This window comes from Cucurbita moschata, unplaced genomic scaffold (assembly GCF_002738365.1).
Source record: "Cucurbita moschata cultivar Rifu unplaced genomic scaffold, Cmos_1.0 Cmo_Scf00134, whole genome shotgun sequence".
Taxonomy (NCBI): Eukaryota; Viridiplantae; Streptophyta; class Magnoliopsida; order Cucurbitales; family Cucurbitaceae; genus Cucurbita; species Cucurbita moschata.
Window position 1 is genome coordinate 27,914 of NW_019268650.1, and position 7,122 is coordinate 35,035.

Sequence of the window (7,122 nt, forward strand, 5' to 3'; positions counted from 1 at the left end):
ACAATCAACGACATTTCATTTTCTTATCTTATGCAAGACATACCTGACGGAGACGGGGCACCGACGGTGGGACCATGGAACATGCCAAGCCTACATCGTAGGCTAGTCTACAAGATCTATAACCTAGAGCTCTAATACCAACTGTAACGACTCGAAATTTTCTACTTAATTTAAGGTCGCTACTGTATACATACCATAAACATTGAATGCGGAAGACTTCATTTAAATTCCATAAAACATAACCTTTAACTTAAAAACACAGCCATGGACTTACGTGTTTCGAAAACATCTTTAAAACGACACAACAAAAGACCCGAAATAAAATAAATAAGCGTTTAAGTTTAAAACATCCTATTCTATCCTAAGTCTAAGAAAATGAATACCACTATCCTATGCATGTGCCATGATCTCGAGTTGCGATGCTGTCGTCAGCCGTACAGGAATGCATTGCCTTAACCTGAAAAATGTAGTAGCACATGGCTTGAGTATTTAAAGAAATACTCAGTAAGTGACCCCACTATTGGGGTTAAATGCAACAATCACATGTAATAAAATGATGGGACCTATCTTTCGTTTCGTTTCATTTTCCCTACGGTGTAATCCTAACAGGTAATCGTGGACGTGTACCATATACTCTACACGCAGCCCATACGTGCGAGTATGAGCTCACCAGCTAGTTCGCACACCGCTGGGCCACTGTCCCTAGCCGGTGGGCATGCTCTGGGGGCCCACCGGGACCCGTTAAAACTAAAACCGTCACGGCAGCGCTATGCAGGGCATAACGATCGTTGTCCTGCCATTTGGATGTACGCCTCCGTACCCTCGTGATGGGATAGGGGTATCCCCCCAAATGCATGATCACACAATATGCATGAGGTCCCACTAGTCCTACAGTCATCATTTAATGAACATAACCCTGTGTCACGTTTTCATGCTTACATGTCATTCTCATTCTCATTCTGTTACATATCATACATATTCCTAGCGGGGTTATGTATCATGCAATTTACCGTATTTCTTGTCATACAATTCATTCAGTTACATTCCAATACTCATACAACAAGCCATAATCGTACAAGGGTCACACATCGTCACATGCATTCATATCACATCAACTAAGCAACATAAATAACATACATTCACGTTCACATGATTTCGTACTTAAGCACAATAATCTAGCATACAATGTATCATATCATAACCAAGTCATAACGTAAACACTTCATAGTCATATCGTTCTCTAACTTACCATAGCCTTAACGTTCCTATACCTATCACAGACATATCATTACGTGACATACCTTGGTCATATCGTCATAAGAACGTACCCTAATGATATCGTTCTATCACAAACCTATCGCTTTCTACCCATAACCTGACCGTATTCTTTCATCAATCTCTCCTATCCATAGCACTCCGGTATGTAACCTAACTCTAACATTTCATGATCGTATCTTACTCCTATCGTTACATTTCGTTTTGTGCATCCTTCTCGTACCCTATCTCAAACATCTTCTAGAGCACATCGTACCATAATTATTATCATACAATCCACATATAATAACATAACATAACATAACATATAGGAAGAATATCGATCCTCAGACAATTCACACATATCAATATATATGACACGTGCAGAACCACAGGGCACGTGTCAACATCAAATATAACCTTGCCGATAGTAAGGTCACTTACCTGGCTAGCTTAAGTCGTTGTCACGTATATATCCTTACTGAAAGTTCGATTCCGTCCTTTGAAATCCAAGCCAACCTATGTGAGCCCATAACATCAGTTTCAAGTTTGAACTCTATACAATTATTTCTCTAATTTACCTTGTTAAAATTTTGATATTTACTGTTAGACAGAATTTAATGAAGTTTCATGCCCTCTGATATCTCCTGTTATATTTTTAAATTCTGTTTAACAAATTTTCCCTCAATCTTCCCTCCTCCCTCATGGTAATTATTTTCATTCCCATTCTGTAAATAGATTCTCAGTTTTGTAAACATCTGTAAATAATATATTACTCTAATTTTATATTTATTTTCATTCTGTAAACAGATATTATTGGCCAATTTTAATTTGGCTACTATCTTACAGATTTATGGATCTGCCAGCTAAAATTATATTGATTCTAACCTTATTTCCTATAACTTCCATGCTAAAAAAAATCTAATTAATTGAACTGGGATCTGATTATTACATACGGTAAGATAGGAAAGAAGATTTGATCCTAAATTAATTTCTTATAAGCATAACTATTAAGGAAAAGGAGTTCTGAGATAGAATTTTACCGTAATAACTGACAAAAATCTCTAAATCTGCAATCTGTTCAAATACTTCTTCTCAAATCTGAGAATGATTGTTAGGTTTTCTGTTTTTTTTTGCAGCCTAGATGGACAGAGGAGAGATATTTGTGGGAAGGAATGAGAGGTTAGTGGAGAGAGATGGGGAAAGATTTATTTTTTTTATTTTTTTTTATTTTTTTTATTAATTAATTAATTAAATTTATTTTTTTATTATTATAATGGTAACTATTTTTATAATTATTTTTATTCTTTATTTATTTATTTATGTTTGGGCTATTACAGATTAAAACGTGTTGGAAGGACTTCAACCACAAAAAATCCTTAAGCATTGAGGATTCATAATTTTGCACGTTTACTTCTACCCAATGGTATTTTTGTTGAAAACTTAGTTGAGCGACGTCTTTTTTGCTCCAACAGATATGAAACTTTACCAATACTTAGAGAGTTGTCCAAACTTGAGGTTCTTGAAATTAATGAGCTAAGTGCGGTAAAAAGTATCAAAGACCAGTTTTATGGGAATTATCACGGTAGCAAAAATTTATTCCCTAAATTGAAAAGATTTGATATTTTGTACATGCTCAAATTAGATCAATGGGAAAAAAATCTCATATGTATCAAATTGTACCACTTTTCCTCATCTCAAAAGCTTAATCATTAATTCTTGTCCCAAGCTAACAAATATTCCAAACATGTTTTCAAGCTTTCAAGGTCCTCCAAAATTTTGAGCCCTATATATTTATGTATTTGGAATTTTGATAAAACTAATAAACTCGTCAAAACCTTGCCGCTCACTCGAAGATTTTTGCATAGCCGACTTTCTTGAGTATCTTTNAAAAGGGAAGAAAGAGGACCGAAATCGGCAATGAAAACGTCGTGGGAAGGAGAGAGAAAACTCGCCGAAAAATCGGCCGAAGTCGGGTAAGGAAGACGAGATCCACGGATCCGGGTCAACCCGAACCCAAAACCCGAGAGAGCCAGCCCATTCCTCCCTTGACCTCTGCCTTCGGCCCAGCCCAACTACAGCGACCCAAACCTCAAACCAGCCCAGAAGCTATGGTTTAGTTGAACCAACCCAGACTAGACCCACGGTCCAATTGAGCCGGCCTACAAACCAAACACTTGCGGCCCAACCCAGTAAGCCGAGGCCCAACGATTAGTCTTGGCCCAGTAGCCTTCCACAGCCCGCGACCCGAACCGGACTACGACCCGCGCTTCGACCCGACACTACTGCTCGACGTGGCTCTCTCTACTGCCGCCACGTGTCAAACAGCGGCGCAGGCAGTCTCTCGGCTTGGCGCAAACAGCTCGGCTCCCTCCGGTGACGCTCTGGCGGCTCCTCCGGCGGCTTCAGCAGCTATTTGGCTCGGCTCACCTGTTTTCAGCCCGGTTTCCACTGTTTCGACCCTCCCGGATCTGTTTTCGGCCCCGATTAAGGTATCCGAGGCCGTTTTAGAGCCGTATTTCACATTTATTAAATTATAGGTAAATTAATTGTGAAATACTAACGGAAAGTGGTGAACGGTGTGATAGGAAACAAACCCCGGCGACGTAGGAAGCAGCTCTCACGGAACGGGAGCTTACGTTTAGCTATTTAGGGAGTACTTCGGCCAAGGCCAACCAAGTAAGTGGCCTTACTATAGGATAGGCTAAATAATTGTATGAGTTATGATGATGTGTGGATTATGATGCTTGATGATATGTGCGGTATATACATATTTTGTTGAGTGACGCTTGATATGTTTGACGCACGTTGTGGTATTATGATGAGCATGATGATTGCATGATTTTTACCTTAATATGATGATATTTTCCATATTGAGCATGCTAGATGATGATGAGTGCCATATTTCATCATGTCGTTAGATCGACATAGGACACAACCCTAAGAGCGTGAAAATGATATTAATATAAATATCCACGAGTATGTGTTACCTAGAGTAACAAAGAGATGAGATTAGAGGGTTGTGTCAGAAGATACATTATGATGGATTTAGAGGGACCTCATGCATATTGTATGTTCATAAGCATAGGGCTACTTCCCCTAGAGATGATGAGTGCGGACGCGCACCATATGATGAGCGCGAATGCGCACAGGTGCGAATGCACACAGATGAGGGTGTTCATGAGGCGCATGACACTATGGGGTTTCGCTGACCTCCGGACGTCGCTACAGATTAGCTTGACCAGAGGGTCCAGGGGGTGTGCGAGTGCCCTGGGGACTCACACTTGCACGTGTGAGTCGTGTGTAGGGAATTACTACACATCCAATTTGTCTGAGACTGGAGGCCACCCCTAAGATGATTAGAGATAGGTCCCTAAATCATGATTGCATGTGTTTGCATTTGCATGGCCCCTATAGCGGGGCAACTTACTGAGTATTCTTTGAAATACTCAGGCCGTGTGCCACATCATTTTTCAGGTAAAGGCAAGGCGCACTTCTACGGAGGACGGCGGCATCGCGAGCAGAGACTGTGGCACGTGCATAGGGTAAATTCATATTTAAATTTCTAGTCTTAAGTTAGAATAGGTTGTTTTGCATTTCATTGTTTTAAATTATTTTGTATTTGTTTTTGTTTTCTCTAAATTTCAGTATTTCATATTTAAACACGTAAGACCATGGCTGTGTTTTCCAGAGAAGAAGTTGTTTTAAACGTTTTTTTGAAGTTTACGTTATCAACTATGTTCATGTAAGAGTTATATTTCCGCATTATAGATGAGCATGAGACGTTAGTAGCGACTCTGAATATGTGGAAATTTAGGGTCGTTACACTTTTCCCTTCAAATTTGCAAGGTTTTCGAGACTTATCATCATTGACAATCCTAGAATTTCAAACGTCGTCATTAGAGGCTTGTCTCCATTCAACACTTGAAAACATTACGAGTTAATGGGCCATGGAGAATTATGATTGGAGTCCATTCATACACTTCAATTTGTTTGAAAATCTTATATTATGTGAAATAGAAACTAAATGTTTGATACAACTTCCTAAACAACATGAGCATCTCACTACTCTAAGATTGTAGTGTGTTGAGTGTTTTGATGGAGGTGAATATTTGTTAGAAGGTTTAGGAAACATTACATAGTTGGAGACTAGTGACGATTAGGGGTGTACATGGTCGGGGTTGGGTTGAGGGATTTTTTTTTGCCAAACCCAAAAGTTTGGGTTGGTTAGATTGGTAACCCAACCCAACCCGAAAATTTTCCCAACCCAACCCAACCCAACCATCGGATTGGGTTCCGGTTGTTAAAAAAAACTACTTTTCACAAACAAACACAAATTGATCTATAATTATTCACAAAGAAAAAAAACAAATTCAATCAAGAACAACGAGAGACAATTGTAACATATAAAACTAAAAACAACTAAAATATTGGACACTTGTTGAGAACTGATTAAAGTAAGAAAAATATAAAGATAGATTATGAAATTAAAAAAGCAAAAAAATGATTAGTTTAAAAATACTATATATAATAAAAATAAAAAATATTATAATTGAAATAGTCTGACCTTGATGGAGTTAGAGAGTACTAAACTATTACAAAAATTAAAAAAAAATATATTATAATTGAAATAGTCTAACATTAATGGAAGAGAGTCCTAAACTATTACAAAAATAAAAATAAAAAATATTATAATTGAGATAGCCTAACCTTAATGTACTCAACTATTACAAAAATAAAAAAAATATATTATAATTGAAATAGCCTAATCTTAATGTATTTGATTGGCATCAAACTCGGCTGTGAGTGTTTTATGTTAGGACAAAATATCACTCTAGTAAAGACTTAATTAAAACAAATTTCTTAGTATATTTTATATATTTTTATTTGGCTCGGGTCAACCAGAGGGTTTAGTCCCATGAACCCAAAACCGAACCGAGTCAGTTCGAGTTCAGAAAAATGAACCCAAACCAACCTGAAAAGCTAATCCAACCCAACCCAACCCTTATAATTCGGGTTGGGTTGGTCCGGTTGTCGGGTTGAATGTACACCCCTATTGATGATAGTCAAATGCATAAATTTGAAAAGCTTGTCATCAAAAGAAGTCAAGTCAAATCTTACTAGATTGAACAATTCACAGTATTTCAGTGTTCCCAACTTGAACATGGTCAAGGGAGCGTTGAATGGGCAAAAGTTTCTCATGTAGCCCGTATTCATGTATTTTAAAACACTTATTTACATTTATTTCTTTTCTTTGTACTTTTTTTTTAATATTTACATTAGTCTAAGTTAAATTATAATTTTATTCCATGTATTTAAACAATTGTATTGATTTTGTTACTATATTTACTACACTGATTTTGTTACTATATTTACTACTTTTTTCACAGTTTCTAATGGATTCGATTCAATTTAATTTTATTTGTTATTTTTGTTTCGATTGTATTTATAAAAGTTTCATTATTTATTTATATCCTCTAATGATTCTCTTGGTAACATTTTGATTGTGGTACTAAGTAGCGTTGATGTTCATCATTTCATCTTATTGAAGTATAAAGGCACACATATTATTATTGTATTTTATTTGAAGTTTTCGATGTTGAGGAATTCACATTTTGTAAATAATACATAATTCGGACCTTACTTCCTCGGAAAAACCAAAAAATATTAGCATAAGAGAATTCTTGTGGAGTTTTGGTGGGGTGGAAGCGTTGAGGAAGATAGTGAAAGTAAAGGGCGAGCAAATTGGCCTAGCATGGGGCTTTGAGAAGGAGCTCTCAAGGACGAGTGTATGAAGATAAAGTTGATCCTCAGCACACATCGATAACAACTCATACCCAAGATTCACAATAAGAGTTGGAATATGAA